Below are 17,682 nucleotides of genomic sequence, written 5' to 3'. Positions count from 1 at the left end.
AAAAACACTTTTGCCTCACATTTTGGTACTGCAAAGTTCTGGAATCTGACGGGAGCCACAAACGTCCTTCCACCCAGCATTCCCGTAAGTCTCCTATAAAAATGGTACCTCACTTGTGCAGGTAGTCCCAAAACACAACATGGACACATCACATATTTCCACTGAAAACTGATGTGTTTTTTGGAAAGTACCTACCTGTGGATTTTGGCCTCTAGCTCAGCCGGCACCTAGGGAAACCTACCAAACCTGTATATTTTGGGAAAGTAGAAACGTTGGGAAATCTAGGATGGGGTTGACATGTTTGGTTCTCATTGGGTTCTGTCACCCAGACTCCTTTGCAAACCTCAAAATTGGGCCAAAAACACCTTTTCCTCAAATTTCAATGATGCAAAGTCCCGGAATCGGAGGGGAGTGTAGGAAGGTAGCCTCTTTCTAGCCTTGTTACCCCCACTTTTGGCCTGTTTGTGAGTATATGTCAGGGTGTTTCTACTGTCTCACTGGGATCCTGCTACCCAGGGCCCCAGTGCTCATAGTGGAAACCCTATGTTGTCAGTGTGTTTGATATCTGTCACTGGGATCCTGCTAGCCAGGACCACAGTGCTCATATGTTTGTGGCCTATATGTGTTCCCTATGTGGTGTCTAGCTGTATCACTGAGGCTCTCCTAACCAGAACCTCCGTGGTTATGCTCTCTCTGCTTTTAAAATTGTCACTGCAGGCTAGTGACTAATTTTACCAATTCTTATTGGCACACTGGAACACCCTTATAATTTCCTAGTATACGGTACCTAGGTACCCAGTGTACTGGGGTTCCAGGAGATCCCTATGGGCTGCAGCATTTCTTTTGCCACCCATAGGGAGCTCAGACAATTCATACACAGGACTGCCACTGCAGCCTGAGTGAAATAACGTCCACGTTATTTCACAGCCATTTTACACTGCACTTAAGTAACTTATAAGTCACCTATATGTCTAACCCTCACTTAGTGAAGATTAGGTGCAAAGTTACTTAGTGTGTGGGCACCCTGGCACTAGCCAAGGTGCCCCCACATTGTTCAGGGCAAATTCCCCGGACTTTGTGAGTGCGGGGACACCATTACACGTGTGCACTATGTATAGATCAATACCTATATGTAGCATCACCATGGTAACACCAAGCATGGCCATGTAACATGTCTCGGATCGTGGAATTGTCACCCCAATACCATTCTGGTATTGGGGGAAGAATTCCATGCATCCCCGGGTCTCCAGCATAGAGCCCAGGTACTGCCAAACTAATTTTCCGGGGTTTTCTCTGCAGCTGCCGCTGCTGCCAATGCACAGACAGGTTTCTGCCCCCCTGGGACCTGGGCAGCCCAGTCCCAGGAAGGCAGTACAAAGGATTTCCTCTGAGAGAGGATGTTACACCCTCTCCCTTTGGAAATAGGTGTGAAGGGCCTGAGAGGAGTAGCCTCTCCAGGCCTCTGGAAATGCTTTGAAGGGCACAGATGGTGCCCTCCTTGCATAAACCAGTCTACACCGGTTCCTGCTCTACTGTGAAACTAGACAAAGGAAAGGGGAGTGACCACTCCCTGACCAGCACCTCCCAGGGGAGGTGCCCAGAGCTCCTCCAGTGTGTCCCACACCTCTGCCATCTTGGATGCAGAGGGGTGAGGGCACAATGGACAGCTCTGAGTGGCCAGTGCCAGCAGGTGACGTCAGAGACCCCTCCTGATAGGTGCTTACCTTTCTCTGTAGCCATTCCTCCTCTGAGGGCTATTTAGGGTCTCTCCTGTGGGTATCTCACCAGATAACGAATGCAAGAGCTCACCAGAGTTCCTCTGCACTTCCCTCTTTGACTTCTGAAAGGATCGACCGCTGACTGCTCCAGGACGCCTGCAAAACCGCAACAAAGTAGCAAGAAGACTACCAGCAACATTGTAGCGCCTCATCCTGCCAGCTTTCTCGACTGTTTCCTGGTGGTGCATGCTCTGAGGGCTGTCTTCCTTCACCCTGCACTGGAAGCCAAGAAGAAATCTCCCGTGGGTCGACGGAATCTTCCCCCTACCAACGCAGGCACCAAACTTCTGCATCACTGGTCTTCTGGGTCCCCTTTCATCTTGACGGGCGTGGTCCCTGGAACACAGTAGCTGGATCCAAGTGTCCCCGACAGTCCAGTGGCCCTTCTATCCAAATTTGGTGGAGGTAGGTCCTTGCCTCCCCACGCCAGACAGTAATCCTGTGTACTGCGTGAACTGCAGCTGCTAGGGCTTCTGTGCACTTTTGCAAGACTTCCTTTGCGCACAGCCTAGCCCAGGTCCCCAGCACTCTGTCCTGCATTGCCCAACTCGCTGAGTTGGACTCCAACTTCGTGGGACCCTCTTTTGTTGTGCTGAGTTGACCGTCATCCTCAGATATTCTGAACGCCTGTTCAGGTGCTTCTGCGGGCGCTGCCTGCTTCTGCATGGGCTCTCTGTGTTGCTGAGCGCCCCCTCTATCTCCTTCTTCAAGGGGCGATCTCCTGGCCTTTCCTGGGCCCTGGCAGCACCCAAAATCTTCAACCATGACTCTTGCAGCTAGCAAGGCTTGTTTGTCGTCTTTCTGTGTGGAAATAACTCTGCATCCTCCAGCACGCCGTGGGACATCTTCTGACCAAAGGAGAAGTTCCTGGCCCCTTCAGTTGTTGCAGACTCTTCAGCTTCTTCCATCCGGAGGCAGCCCTTTGCACCTTCATCCGGGGTTTAGTGGGCTCCTGCCCCCACTGTACACTTGCATGACTCTTGTACTTGGTCCCCCTCCTTTACAGGTCCTCAGGTCCAGGAATACATCTTCAGTGCTTTACAGTCAGTTGTTGTTATTGCAGAATCCCCTATCTCGACTTTCCTGTCTTTCTGGGGTAGTAGGGTAACTTTTCTCCTACTTTTCAGGGTCTTGGGGTGGGGTATCTTGGACACCCTTAGTGTTTTCTTACACTCCCAGTGATCCTCTACACACTACACTAAGCCTGGGGTCCATTCGTGGTTCGCATTCCACTTTTGGAGTATATGGTTTTTGTTGCCCCTAGGCCTACTTTTCCCTATTGCATTCTATTGTGTTCTACAGTTACTTACCTAACTGTTTACTTACCTGATTTGGGTTGTGTGTGTATATTTTTGTGTATTTTACTTACCTCCTAAGGGAGTATATCCTCTGAGATACTTTTGGCATATTGTCACTAAAATAAAGTACCTTTATTTTTAGTAACTCTGAGTATTGTGTTTTCTTATGATATAGTGCTAAGTGATATAAGTGGTATAGTAGGAGCTTTGCATGTCTCCTAGTTCAGCCTAAGCTGCTCTGCTATAGCTACCTCTATCAGCCTAAGCTGCTAGAACACCTCTAATCTACTAATAAGGGATAACTGGACCTGGCACAAGGTGTAAGTACCACAAGGTACCAACTATAAGCCAGGCCAGCCTCCTACAGAGAGCCACAAACTTCCTTCTACCCAGCATTCCCCCACATCTTCTGAAAAAATTGGTACCTCACTTGTGTGGGTAAGCCAAGTGTCCAAGACAGAAAACACAATATGGACACATCACATTTGTCCCAGAAAAATGGATGTGTTTTCTGCAAAGTGTCTAGCTGTGGATTTTAGGAACTAGCCCAGCCGGCACATAGGTAAACCTAGCAAACCTATATATTTTTTATAAACTAGAAACCTAGGGGATCCAGAATAGGGTCACTTGTGAAGCTCTCACCAGGTTCTGTCACCAAGAATCCTTTGCAAACCTCAAAATGTAGCTAATAAACACTTATTCCACGCATTTTGGTGATGGAAAGTTCTGGAATCTGAGGGAAGACACAAACTTCCTTCCACCCAGCATTTCCCCGAGTTCTCTCAGATAAAAATGTTACCTCATTTGTGTGGATAGACCAAGTACCCGCAACAGGGAAGGTCCCAAAATGTTTTGTGGCGATAATGATAAGTAAGGTGAGTGTACTTATTAGTCCTGGGATCTGGAACCATTTAGGGAAACCTATCAAAGCCAGACATCTCTGTAAAGTAGATATCAAGGGGAGACCGGGGAGGTATCGCTTGTGAGGATTTCCCAAAGTAGAATGCCCTGCAGAGGTAAACCATTGAATAAAAACATAATTTTTCCCTGCATTTCTGTGATGCAAACTACAGGAATATGCAGGGATCCACAAACTGCTTACCACCCAGCCTTCCCCAGATTGTCCCGAAACAAACTCTATCCTACTGGTGTGCCTGGGCTTACTGCCAGTGACAGGATAGGATCACACAATGGTCAATGGTAGTTCTCCATGAGGGCTAATGTTGATCCTCAGGTGATTCACTTATGACGCAGGCACTAGGCACAGGCACCCAAGTGGGGTAGCATTTTTATCAGGACAAGTGGAGAAACACCAGATGGTAGCAATTCTATGGATCCTTGCATATTCCTGTAGTTTGCGTGACAGGAATGCAAGGAAAAACAGAGTTTTTATTCAATGTTTCACCTTTGCAGGGTATTCTGGGTATGAAGACAAGGGGGAATCCTCACAAGCCACACCTCCATAGACGCTCCTGGGTGTTTAGTTTTCAGAAATGTCTGGGTTTGGTAGGTTTCCCTAAATGGCCGCCGAACCCAGGACCCAAAACGCAGGTGCCCACCTGTTAGACTTGGCATCCTTGGCGTGGACTCCCCTAACTTTTTGCCTCTGTTTCCCTGATTGTTGATGTATGCTGGACTCTGTTTTGCTGTTTTTGTTACACTGCTATCCAGTGCTAAAGTGCAAGTGCTCCTATATAAAATCTATGTGTAATTGACTTTCCATGATTGGCATATTCAATTTACTAGTATGTCTCTAGTACAGTACACTAGAGGTGCCTAGGGCCTGTAAATCAAATGCTACTAGTGGAGCTGCAGCACTGGTTGTGCCACCGACATTAGCAGCCCTGTAAACATGGTCCCACCTGCCACTGCAGTGTCTATGAGTGCAATATGAAACTGCCAATTTGACCCACTTGCCATGCCTAAACCTTCCCTTTTCATAGCTTTAAGCCACCCCTAAGGTAGCCCCATGGGCAGGGTGCAGTTTATGTTAAAGGTGGGACATGTACTTATGTGTTTTACATGTCCTAAAAGTGAAATGCTGCCAAATGTAGTTTTCACTGTTGCAAGGCCTATCTCTCTCATAGGTTAACATGGGGTCTGCTTTTAAATATTAATAAAATGCAGGTTCCCTTAGGGAGCAGATGGAAATATATAGTTCAAGTCTCTGAGCTCACAATTTAAAAATGCATATTTTAGTGAAGTTGGTTTTAGATTGTGTGTTTGAAAATGCCACTTTTACAAAGTAGGAATTTTCTTGCTTAAACCATTCTGTGACTTTGCCTGTTTGTGGATTCCCTGTCTGGGTCAGTTTGACAGATGGGCTGTTTGCACCTCTCTCTAGACAGTGACACACAGGGAGATGGGGTGTAGCCTGCATATCCTGATGAGCCATCTGTGCTAGGAGGGAGGGGGGGAGTGGTAACTTACACCTGAAAGGCTGTGCCTGCCCTCACACAATGCTGTGTCCAACCGCCTGGTGTGTGTCTGGGGTATAAGAAGAGCCCCCAAAACCCCTGAAAATCAGATCACTTCTGTAATCAAGAGGAACCTCTGCCAAGGAGAAGAGCTGAAGAGCTGAGGAGAAGTGCTGCCCTGCCTGTGACTGTGCTTTGTGGAGCCTTTCTCCAGTTGCTGCTTCTGCCTGTAAAAGGGGACAAAGACTGGACTTGTGGTATATTCCTGCTTGAGAAGAACCTCCAAGAGCTTGGACTGAGCTTGCCTCCTGTTCTGAAGTCTCAGGGCCATCAAAGACTTCCCCTACCAGCACCTGGACTCTCTTCTGAGACTCCTGCCCTTACAAGTGGTGCCCTATCCAGTCCCCTGGGCCCTTGAAAGGAGAAGCTGGTGAAAATCTAAGAAAACCACTGGAGTGTGACAATCCTCGCAAGCCCGACATTGCTGCAGCCCCGCTGAAGTCCGCGACTCCCTGGAAGTTGCCACACCATGTTGTGATCGCCGGATATCGACTCCCCCCGGAAGTGCACAGATTCACTGCTTCGCACCGACACCACCTCACCTCCAGCACTCCGCAGCAAGGACCCAACGTCTCTTCATGACGCCTCCTCTCATTCGCCCCACAGCACCAGAACCGACGCCGCCACGGATCCAGCGACGCAGCAATCCCCGACTTCGCGCACCGGCTTGTTTTCATATTTTACTGAGGTACTGTACCTGGGGGTCTGCTTAGCTCCGTTCCCAGCCATTGGTGTCAGATTGTTGGGAATGGCTCCGTCACGACGCCGTGTTATCAACTCATCGAAGCATTTTGTATTTCTTATTGCTATTTTTGAGTTTAATCTTTAGAAATTCATAACTTGACTTGTGTATGTTGGATGCTTGTTGTTTTGGCCTTGATTTGTTTAGATACATATTGGCTATTTTTCTAAACCTGTGTTGTGTCATTTTGTGGTGTTTTACCTGAGTTACTGTGTGTGTTGTTACAAATACTTTACAACTGGTCTCTGAAGTTAAGCCCTACCTGCTTGTGCCAAGCTACCAAAGGGATGAGAGGGGGTTAACTGAGTGTGATTTTCCTGTACCCTGACTAGAGTGAGAGGTGTTGCTTGGACAGGGGATAACCTGAGTCCCTATTTCTAACACCACCTTACAAAACCAGGTTGTTTTGTGATAGATAATTTTAATGTCTCCAGAATACGATTTGAGTCTTCCTTTTTGTGGCCCTGTGCGAAGATAGAGATTATCCAAATAATGTGAGTCCTCCAGTAGGATTGCAAAGTGGGTTTCTGCACTAACCCCATTTTGAGCGCAAGACCCAAAGCTATTTTCAACTCCAGCAGCAAAGTGGGAGTCCACTGGCTGTAACCACTTTACATCCAGCGTTACCAGCAAAATATGGAATTTGTGGCTGAACTAAATTGGGGGGCTGCCAAGAGAGCACTCTCTATGCTTGCCGCCACATGCTCCTGCTCTCTGGTTCGGACTAACCCACTGTTGTCCCGCTGCACAGACTGTGCTTGCGAAGGGACAGCACCACTGTCCTCACCATCTCCCTCAAAATAACTGGAAGAGGTGTCGTTGGATGGGACTCCGCTGACTGAAAAATCGCTCCTGGATTCTACTCCATCGTCCTCTTCCTCAGATGCTATCTCAGTATCTGCTGTCTCAGTCTCTGATCCTGCCTCAGAGCTGTCCGCCATAACTCGAGTTACAGCTTCAGCAGCAGTCATCCAGCAAGATGCCATCTCTACTGCTGTCCCTCTAAAACATTAGCATTTGTAGGTGGCAGATATGGTGACAAAATTGTAAGTGTGTGTGATGTGTGCAACAGTACATGTCGGTCACATTACCTACGCTTCTTCCCTCCATCACCAGGTTCTCTGAAGACACTGACAAAAACAAAAAAGACACACTATTACTTCACCTTGCCACATACCAATCATCACAGTCTTTAACGCAGGTGACGCTCAGTGTGACAAGCTTTTTTGCCTCTCCCTCTCCCATCATCTCCTCCTTGGATTCCCTCACTACCACCCACAAAATTCCCCTTCATCTCTCCATAGAACCCCTTGCACATATATTTCATTTGTTTTAAAGCACAGGTAACGGCTGGCTTTACTAATCCACTCAGCAATTCACATAAATAAAATACAGATCTGTTCTTTGCAGCAGGCATATAAACCTTATGCGCTACTTTATGGCATCAAAATTGGCACTAGACAAAAGTCCGATCTATCTCTTTCTCTAGCAGGAACATATTCACAAGAGCTATTTTATGGCTACTTAAAAAAAAAATATATATATGGCCTATTGGCCTATACACATATATAGGGAGAGAGAGTCTCTTTTATATCACTTTTATATGTGTGTGTGTGGTTTCCAGGGGGGAGATCGCAGCCCCCAGGGAAACCACACATGGAATGACAAAAGTGACCTTTCGCTCTCTCTTTCTTTCTCTCTCTCTCTCTCTCTCTCTCTCTCTCTCTGTCTCTCTCGCTCTCTATATATAAAGACAGAGTCTCTCTCTTTCTATATATGTATATACATATATAAATATATATAGATTATTTATTAATAGTTGTGTGGTTTCCTTGAGGGGGCATTAATGCCGCCCCCCAGGGGGTCAGCCCTGCTCATGGGTGACCCCCTGTCAATTTCATTTTTTTAAATATTTTTTTTATTTTTAACCCCTGGGGGGCCACTCCCCATGGGTAAACACACTTATTATTATTATTAGTATTTTTTTTTTAATTTGGCTCAGGTTGGGGGGTGGCCCATTTTCTAAAGGGCCACCCCCCTGTCCCCCTGGTCAATATCTTTTTTTAAAGAAAATGTATATGTTTTAACCCCGGGGGGCTGGGGTGATTGCGCACCCTGTGGGGTGAACTAAGTTTATTTATTTTTTAATTGCCCCCCCCCCCCATGGGGAGCGGGGTTGGTCCATTTTCAAGGGGGCCGAACTCCCCAGATGACATCCCTGGTGTCTAGTCCTGGGCATGGATTGCAGTGCATCTGTGATCCATGCCGAGGAAACACTTGCAGAAAGGCCTTGTTTGAAAGGGGAGAATGTTCCTTTTCAAACAAAGCCATCCTGAAGGCTGGGGAGACGATTTGGGGCTGTTTTCCCCACCAGAGCAGAAAGGGGTCTTAGCTTGCTTCCTGCTCTGGTGGGGTAAGCAAACTGTGGTGTTGCATACCTCGCAGCACCTTGATGTCACAATGGGCGGGTAGCGGGCTCTTCCCGATGGGTATTAAATTAAAACAAACGTTTAAAAAAAAAACCCTCTCTGGTGTCAGCCTGGGATATAGCTCTACGGTGAAGTGTCAAGTTATTGCAGCCACATCTGCAATATTATGGCCAGTTCTATAAGACAAATCTGATACAAAGTTACAAATTCAGAATAATAAATCACTATTTTTAGTTTAATTTCTTTATTAGGTTTTAGGCCTGCCAATAAACAGCCCTAGCTTCTTAAACAATGATCATGCTGCATTCAATGATAGAAAACCTGTCTTCATCTTACTAAAGACGCCTTTCAGTTTATTCAAAAGACATAGGTGGTCATTACAACCCTGGCGGTCAGTGTTAAAGCAGCGGTAAGACCACCAACAGGCCGGCGGTAAAATAAATTGAATTACGACCGTGGTGGAAACCGCCAACATAGACAGCCACTTTAACACTCCGACCGCCATGGCGGTATAAAAAAAAAGCACGGCGGTCACCGCCAACAGACAGGGGGAGGACAATGTACCGCCCACAGAATTACAACCTACCAATCCGCCACCTTTTCCAGGGCAGATTCACCGCTAACAAAAACACAGCTGAAACAGGACTTCGAAGGGAAAACGCTCACCTCTGCACACCCCACGAGGAACCAGGACGCCATGGAACCAGAGCTCCACATTTTTCCAGCCCTTATCTTCTTGCTTCTCTACCAGGAGCACAAACGCCGGCAGCAAAGACCACGGTGAGTACTGCACCTACGACACAGGGGAGGGGGGAGGGAAAAAACAGTGACACACGCAGCACGCAACACCCCCACCCCCACCCTCACCCACGACAACACACACACTAATACAGCATGATACATTACAGTTACACCCCTCAACCCCCCCCCCCGGAAGAATGCAAAGACAAAAGGAAATGAGGTGAACGATTGTAATATAATCAAATTCAGTATTAAAAAAATATACATACACTATTTACAAATATAGACACCAATAATATTAGTCCAAGGTATTCCACCATTAAAGTCTGTGGACCACTGGGCACCAAATGCATGGGCGAGGCCCACAAAAGATACCCGAACAAGACGGAGAGAACACTGCAGTGGCATCAGATAGAAATAAAACAGGCACCTCAGGGGGAAGGGAAAGGGGGGGCACCTCAGCCGGTTGCGTGGACGACGCCAAATCCACGAGGGGGCCCCATGCCCACTGTTCAATCCTGGGGAGTGCAAAGCCACAGCCTCTCAAGTCTCTACAGTGGGTGGGTTGCCCACAGTTCAATCCTGGGGAGTGCATAGCCACAGTCTCTCAAGTCTCTACAGTGGGGGGTTTGCCCACTGTTCAATACTGGGGAGTGCAAAGCCACAGTCTCTCAAGTCTCTACAGTGGGTGGGTTGCCCACTGTTCAATCCTGGGGAGTGCAAAGCCACAGTCTCTCAAGTCTCTACAGTGGGTGGGTTGCCCACTGCTTCATCCTGGGGAGTGCAAAGCCACAGTCTCTCAAGTGGATAACATTTTCCACTGATTCTGGAGGGGGCCTTGTGCCCAGAGTGCTTCATCCTGCCAAGGACTGAGGTAGTGGATGTAAATCTCCACTGGTTCTGGAGGGGGCCTTGTGCCCAGAGTGCTTCATCCTGCCAAGGACTGAGGTAGTGGATGTCTTTCTCCACGGGTTCTGGAGGGCGCCTTGTGCCCAGAGAGCTTCATCTTGCCATGGACTGAGGTACTTGTTCTGGAGGGGGCCTTGTGCCCAGAGTGCTTCATCCTGCCAAGGACTGAGGTAGTGGACGTAACTCTCCACTGGTTCTGGAGGGGGCCTTGTGCCCAGAGTGCTTCATCCTGCCAAGGACTGAGGTAGTGGATGTCTTTCTCCACGGGTTCTGGAGGAGGCCTTGTGCCCAGAGTGCTTCATCCTGCCAAGGACTGAGGTAGTGGATGTAACTCTCCACTGGTTCGGGAGGGGGCCTTGTGCCCAGAGTGCTTCATCCTGCCAAGGACTGAGGTAGTAGATGTAAATCTCCACTGGTTCTGGATGGGGCCTTGTGCCCAGAGTGCTTCATCCTGCCAAGGACTGAGGTAGTGGATGTCTTTCTCCACTGGTTCTGGAGGGGGCCTTGTGCCCAGAGTGCTTCATCCTGCTCGTGGCGGCCTCAGTAACGTCAGAGCTTTTGGCGCTCATGGGCCTGCGGTGCTTGTTGCAGCGGTGTCCTTTGCAGCGGTGCTTGCTGCAGAAGTGTCCTTGGCAGCGGTGCTTGTGGCGGCAGTGTCCTTGGCAGCGGTGTTTGTGGCGGCGGTGTCTTTGGCAGCGGTGCTTGTGGCGGCGGTGTCCTTGGCAGCGGTGCTTGTGGTGGAGGTGTCTTTGGTAGTGGTTCAGCTGCTGGCGGTCCTGTCTGGGGCAGCAGGGCTGCTGCTGGCCGGCTCCTTGGCAGCGGGGCTGCTGCTGGCGGTCCTGTCTGGGCCAGTGGGGCTGATGGCGGTCGGCTCCTTGGCAGCGGGGCTGCTCCTGGCGGTCCTGTCTGGAGTGAACAGGTGTACAGAAACAGGAAGAGTTACCATTCAATGAATGTGCAGATGGTGTGTTTGGCAGACCAGTACATCTCCCATGTTAATGCCAAATTCCCTGGCTCAGTGCATGACACTTACATCCTGCGGAATAGCAGCCTCCCTTATGTGATGGGCCAACTCCAGAGGCACCGTGTGTGGCTACTAGGTGAGCACCTGGAACCAATTCAGTGGGAATAGTTGTCTGGGTCTGGGGATATCCCTAAGAGTCAGTGTGTGTCTAACAGTTGTCCCTCACCATTTGCAGGTGACTCTGGTTACCCCAACCTGTCATGGCTACTGACCCCAGTGAGGAATCCCAGGACAAGGGCAGAGGAACGCTACAATGAGGCCCATGGGAGAACTAGGAGGATTATAGAGCGGACCTTCGGCCTCCTGAAGGCCAGGTTCAGATGCCTTCATATGACAGGTGGTTCCCTATTCCACTCACCAAAGAAGGTGTGCCAGATCATCGTGGCCTGTTGTATGTTTCACAACTTGGCTTTGCGACGACAGGTGCCTTTTCTGCAGGAGGATGGTCCAGATGGAGGTGTTGTGGCAGCTGTGTAGCCTGTGGACAGTGAAGACGAGGAAGCAGAAAAGAGGACATCGACAACAGGAACTCTGTGATCCTGCAATCCTTCCAGTGAGACACAGGTAAGAAGACAAACCTGCCTACTACTTTAACACTACTACCTCTCTACTGTCTGTACTTTTCACCAAGTGTATGGTCACTGAGTTGTCACTTTCTCTTACGATTTCACAGATGTGGGTCCCACTGTGTGACATCTGCTTTGTTTCCTCATGGACTAGAGCTGTGTGACATAGGTATGTTGATATTACCATTGTAAGAGAATTTTGTCACTGTAATTGCTAATACACTCATTCGAAATCACAGACAGACTCCAGATTGTTTTGTGCTTTAAGGGTGTTTATTTAAGTGCTCAATATTGGAGGGGGTTGTTAAATGGTGAGGGGTGATGGTGGAGGAATGTCCATGGCAGAGTCCAAGCTATTAGTACCACAGGTGCATTGTCCAAAGGGGCATAGGAAGTGGAGCTGGGGCAGTTTAAGTATGGACAGGTTGACAAAGTGGGACAGAAGGATGACAATCAGGGTGGTCTCATTTCTTGGCGGGGGTCTTGGCATTATTCTCTGTCTTTGTCCTGGATCTCAGGGACCGTTTGTGGGGTGGTTCTCCATCTGCAGGGAGTGGGGTGCTGGTGTGGTGGTCCTGTGGCGGTGCCACCTGTCCACTAGCGCCGGCGGAGGTGGTGGGCAGTTCATAGTCCACGCTATTGTCAGGGGCCCCTTGTAATGCCACAGTGTCCGTCCTGGTGTTGAGGACTTCCTTCAGCACCCCTACAATGGTGCCCAGGGTGGAATTGATGGATCTGAGTTCCTCCCTGAAGCACAAATACTGTTCCTCCTGCAGCCGCTGGGTCTCCTGAAACTAGGCCAGTACCGTTGCCATTGTCTCCTGGGAATGGTGGTAGGCTCCCATGATGTTGGAGAGGGCCTTGTGGAGAGTGGGTTCCTTGGGCCTGTCCTCCCCCTGTCACACAGCAGCCCTCCCAGTTCCCCTGTTTCCCTGGGCCTCTGTCCCCTGAACGGTGTGACCACTGCCACTGCCCCCAGGTCCCTGTTGTTGTTGGGGTGGTGGGTTATCCTGGGCTCCCTGTAATGGTGGACACACTGCTGATTGACGTGTCCTGGGGACAGAGGTATGGGCCCGCTGGGTGGGTGCTGTGCTGGTGTTTCCAGAGAGGGGAAGCTCTGTAGTGGCCTGTGACTGTGTGATGGGAACCGACTGTCCCGAGGTCCTGGATGGGCCGGGCTGGTCGTCTAGATCCAGCTGGACATAGCTGCTGTCATCACTGAGGGCCTCTTCTGTTGGTGGAGTGGACATGTCTGGACCCTCCTGTCCGGTGACGTTGGGTAGGGGTCCTGCAGGGGTGTAAAAGCTTGATTATTGCATCTGTGTGTGGCATGGTGTGCAATGGGTGGGTGACCGTGTACCCTAGTGCTTGCATTCCTGTGTAGGACCTTGTGTGATAATGGTTTAGGGGGGTGTATGGGTATGTGCAGTGGCCATGCATTGGTGATGGGTGTCCATGCTTTGGTGTTGCATGCAGGGCTTGGTGTTGGGATGGGTGGTTTGTGATATTGGGACATTTGTGGGGAGTTGGAGTGATGGGGTGAGGGTGAGGGTGAGGATGGGGGTATGTGATAGCATGCAGGTAGGGTGGGGGATGTAATAGTTAAGATTTGACTTACCAGAGTCCATTACTCCAGCTACTCCTGCAAGGCCCTCAGGATGCAGAATAGCCAAGACTTGCTCCTCCCATGTTGTTAGTTGTGGGGGAGGAGGTGGGGTTCCACCGCCAGTCCTCTGAACCGCAAGGTGGTGTCTTGAGACTACGGAACGCACATTCCCCCGTAGGTCGTTCTACCTCTTCCTGATGTCATCTCTATTTCTTGGGTGTTGTCCCACTGCCTTGACCCTGTCCACTATTCTTCGCCATAGCTCCATCTTCCTAGCTATGGAGGTGTGCTGCACCTGTGATCCGAATAGCTGTGGCTCTACCCAGATGATTTCCTGCACCATGACCCTGAGCTCCTCCTCAGAGAACCTGGGGTGTCTTTGCCGTGCCATGGGGTGGTGTGGGTGATGTATGAGGTGGTGTGTGTTGTGATGTGTGGGGTGATATTTAGTGGTGTGTTGTGTGAGGTGCGTGGATGTTGTGTGAGTGATGGTGTTGTGTGCCTGTGGATGCTCATTTGTAGATGGTGGTGTCTCTCTCTGGCCTTGTGTCGCAATTGTGGTCATAAGGGTTTGTGGGTGATGTGGGTGTGTGTTTTATATTGTAGTAGGTGTGTGGGAGTGGTGTGTGTATGTGTCAGGTGTGTGTATTTCGAATTGTCCAATGTGGTTGTGTTTTGTAAATGTGTGTGTATTTTGAGCGCGGCGGTGTGTACCACCAATTGAAAGACCGCTACGTGGATTCGTGGGCTGTGATAGTGTGGGCGTATTCCTGTTGGTGTCGGTTTTGTTTTCGCCACTTTATCACTGACCTTTGGTGGCGGACTTGTGTGGGTGTCTCACTTTTTGGCGGATTCCGAGCAGTGGGTCATAATGACCGTTACGGAATTCCGCTGCCGCCGCGGTGCATTGGTGGTCTTCTGCACGGCGGTAAGCGGCTTTTACCGCCAATGTTGTAATGACCCCCCTAATTTTGTCTGGATAATAGTATACACTTTCCAGGAGCCAAAACCCTTCTAATATTTGACTTGCAGGTTTACTCCTCTTGTCAGAGGCCTTAACGAGATCACACATCCAGTGATATTCACTGTCAATTATGGGACATTGACTCCTTTTCCTGAATCCTCATCATCACCCTATTGCTAGGGAAGTAACACATTGGCTGATACAGTTGATAACTAATTGTCATGTGGGAGGTGTAGTAATGAACTTTAAAAGAAGAATGTTAGTTGCAAGTCAACTGTTGACCAAATACATATGTCTTTTGTGTTCATATCACCAGCTTCAAATTAAAAATGATTTTTCTCTCATGGAATGCAGCCCTATAGTTTTTTATTTTTAATAAGTTTAACTATCCCTCAATATCGGAATGAGTGGTTGCTACAGCAGTTGTTTCCTTTTTGGGTTATGTTCCAACATATATATTAGTGACAGTGGGTAACAAGGTAGATTATTGTCATAGCTACTACCATTAACTTTGTCATTGCATATCCAGTTTTAGCTATCTGCATTAGCTCATGTCATCAACATCAAGAACATACTAAGGGAGAGATTTTAAGTCTGCCCAATTCAGCCATTTGTTCACCTGAGGCAGCCCCCTTCAGCCATTATTTAAAGATAGTGCCATCCACATTTTGAATTAGCCTGGAGGAGCACTTGAGTCTCTCTGTTAGTTGTTGCTAATAGGTGTGTTAGACCGCTTGCCTACAAAGTGGCTCTCATTGAATGGTATGCACAGTGCTAAAAAAAAATCTATGCGCTGTAGTTTAGTAACATGCGTACTCCTACAAGACTTTCCACACATCTGGTAGCGCTGCAACAATGGAGATTTTGCACTTAATATTGTTTTGAACCTAAATGCACTTTTGCTCCTCAATGTGATTGTGTTCTTAAAGAATTCCACAGTCATCGTGATATTGCACTGGTGGTGATTTGCCATGTGATCTCAATAATCAAATTTGATCACATACTGTTTCATACGTTCTACACCTAATGTGAAATTTTAGTATGTTAGGAATTGTGCAGATAAATGTACTATCGCACTGTCACTGACTTTGCAACAAGAGTGATTTAGCACCAAATGTTTCTCAACACGCCTTTTTGTGTTGTAATTTACACCTAGATCTGATTTGTGCTCCCACAAATATTTTCAGATTGTTGTTGTTTCGCCTAATATGACTTTACAACAACATTAGTTTTTGCTGCTATATTATTTTGTGTTCCTAAATTTGTTTCAAAACACATTTTCATGGTGTCGGGGGGGGGGGAGTGATTTGTAATGTGAATTTGCACTTAAATGGGTGTTACTTTCTGAATGTGTTCTGGGTTTTTAAATGCTTTCCACAGTCCCGAGAACCTTCACCAAGTGATTTTGCACCTTAGTGAGCTTTTGCAACTAAACATGATTCTGTTCTTACTTGTGATATCACAATGCTGTTTTGTTTTGTACCAATGATGATTTTGCATCTAAATGTGATTATATACTTAAATGTGTTTACACCTATACTTGCTTTTTGCTCCTATATAAAAAGTGATGATCTACCTAATTGTGAGTTTGCAACTAATAGCGTTTTCCCACTAAAATGGGACATTACGATCCTGCTTAATTTGCATCAAGTGTAATTGTTCATCTAAAAGTTTCATTTAAATATATTTGAGGACGTAAATGTGATTGTACTCCTCTTTTGCAGGCTCTTGTTACAAGACTTAGGACTAAAAGTAAGGCTTGGTCATAGGAGGCACTGAGGGGCATATTTATACTCTGTTTGCGCCGGAATTGCGTTGTTTTTTTTTACGCAATTCCGACGCAAAACTAACTCCATATTTATACTTTGGCGTTAGACATGTCTAGCGCCAAAGTCCATGGAGTTTGTGTCATTTTTTAGGGTGGACACCTAGGGGCATATTTATACTCCGTTTGCGCCGAATTTGCGTCGTTTTTTTTCGACGCAAATTCGACGCAAAACTAACTCCATATTTATACTTTGGCGTTAGACGCGTCTAGCGCCAAAGTTCATGGAGTTAGCGTCATTTTTTTGCGTGAACACCTTCCTTGCGTTAATGATATGCAAGGTAGGCGTTCCCGTCTTAAAAAATGACTGCGATGCATATGCGTCGTATTTATACTCCCGGGCAAAAATGACGCCCGGGAGTGGGCGGGACTAAAAAACCTGCATTTGCGCCGGATTTTAGCGCCTGGGTCAGGGCAGGCGTTAAGGGACCTGTGGGCTCAGAATGAGCCCAGAGGTGCCCTCCCAAGCCCCCAGGGACACCCCGTGCCACCCTTGCCCACCCCAGGAGGACACCCAAGGATGGAGGGACCCATCCCAGGGAAGAAAAGGTAAGTTGTGGTAAGTATTTTTTTTAATTTTTTTTTTGGCATAGGGGGGCCTGATTTGTGCCCCCCTACATGCCACTATGCCCAATGACCATGCCCAGGGGACAGAAGTCCCCTGGGCATGGCCATTGGGCAAGGGGGCATGACTCCTGTCTTTGCTAAGACAGGAGTCATGTTAATGGCATCTGGGCGCCCAAAAAAAATGGCGCAAATCGGGTTAAGACGATTTTTTTGCCTCAGCCTGACTTGCCCCATTTTTGGACGCCCAAACGCCATTTTTCCCTACGCCGGCGCTGCCTGGTGTACGTGGTTTTTTTTCACGCACAACAGGCAGCGCCGGTCGGCTAACGCCGGCTAACGCCATTCAGTAAATACGGCGCCCGCATGGTGCTTCAGAATGGCGTTAGCCGGCGCTAATTTTTTTGGCGCAAAACTGCGTTAGCGCAGTTTTGCGTCAAAAAGTATAAATATGGGCCCTACTTTGCGTTAATGATATGCAAGGTAGGCGTTCCCGTCTAAAAAAGTGACTCCGAGGCATGTGCGCCGTATTTACACTCCCGGGCAAAAGTGTTGCCCGGGAGTGGGCGGGTCAAAAAAAATGACGTCCAGCCGCTTTTGCGTCGTTTTTTAGCGCCTGGTCAGGGCAGGTGTTAAGGGACCTGTGGGCTCGGAAGGAGCCCAGAGGTGCCCTCCCATGCCCCCAGGGACCCCCCCTGTCACCCTTGCCCACCCCAGGAGGACGCCTAAGGATGGAGGTACCCATCCCAGGGAACATAA

This window comes from Pleurodeles waltl, chromosome 7 (assembly GCF_031143425.1).
Source record: "Pleurodeles waltl isolate 20211129_DDA chromosome 7, aPleWal1.hap1.20221129, whole genome shotgun sequence".
Lineage (NCBI taxonomy): Eukaryota > Metazoa > Chordata > Amphibia > Caudata > Salamandridae > Pleurodeles > Pleurodeles waltl.
Note: the sequence above shows the minus strand (reverse complement) of the source record.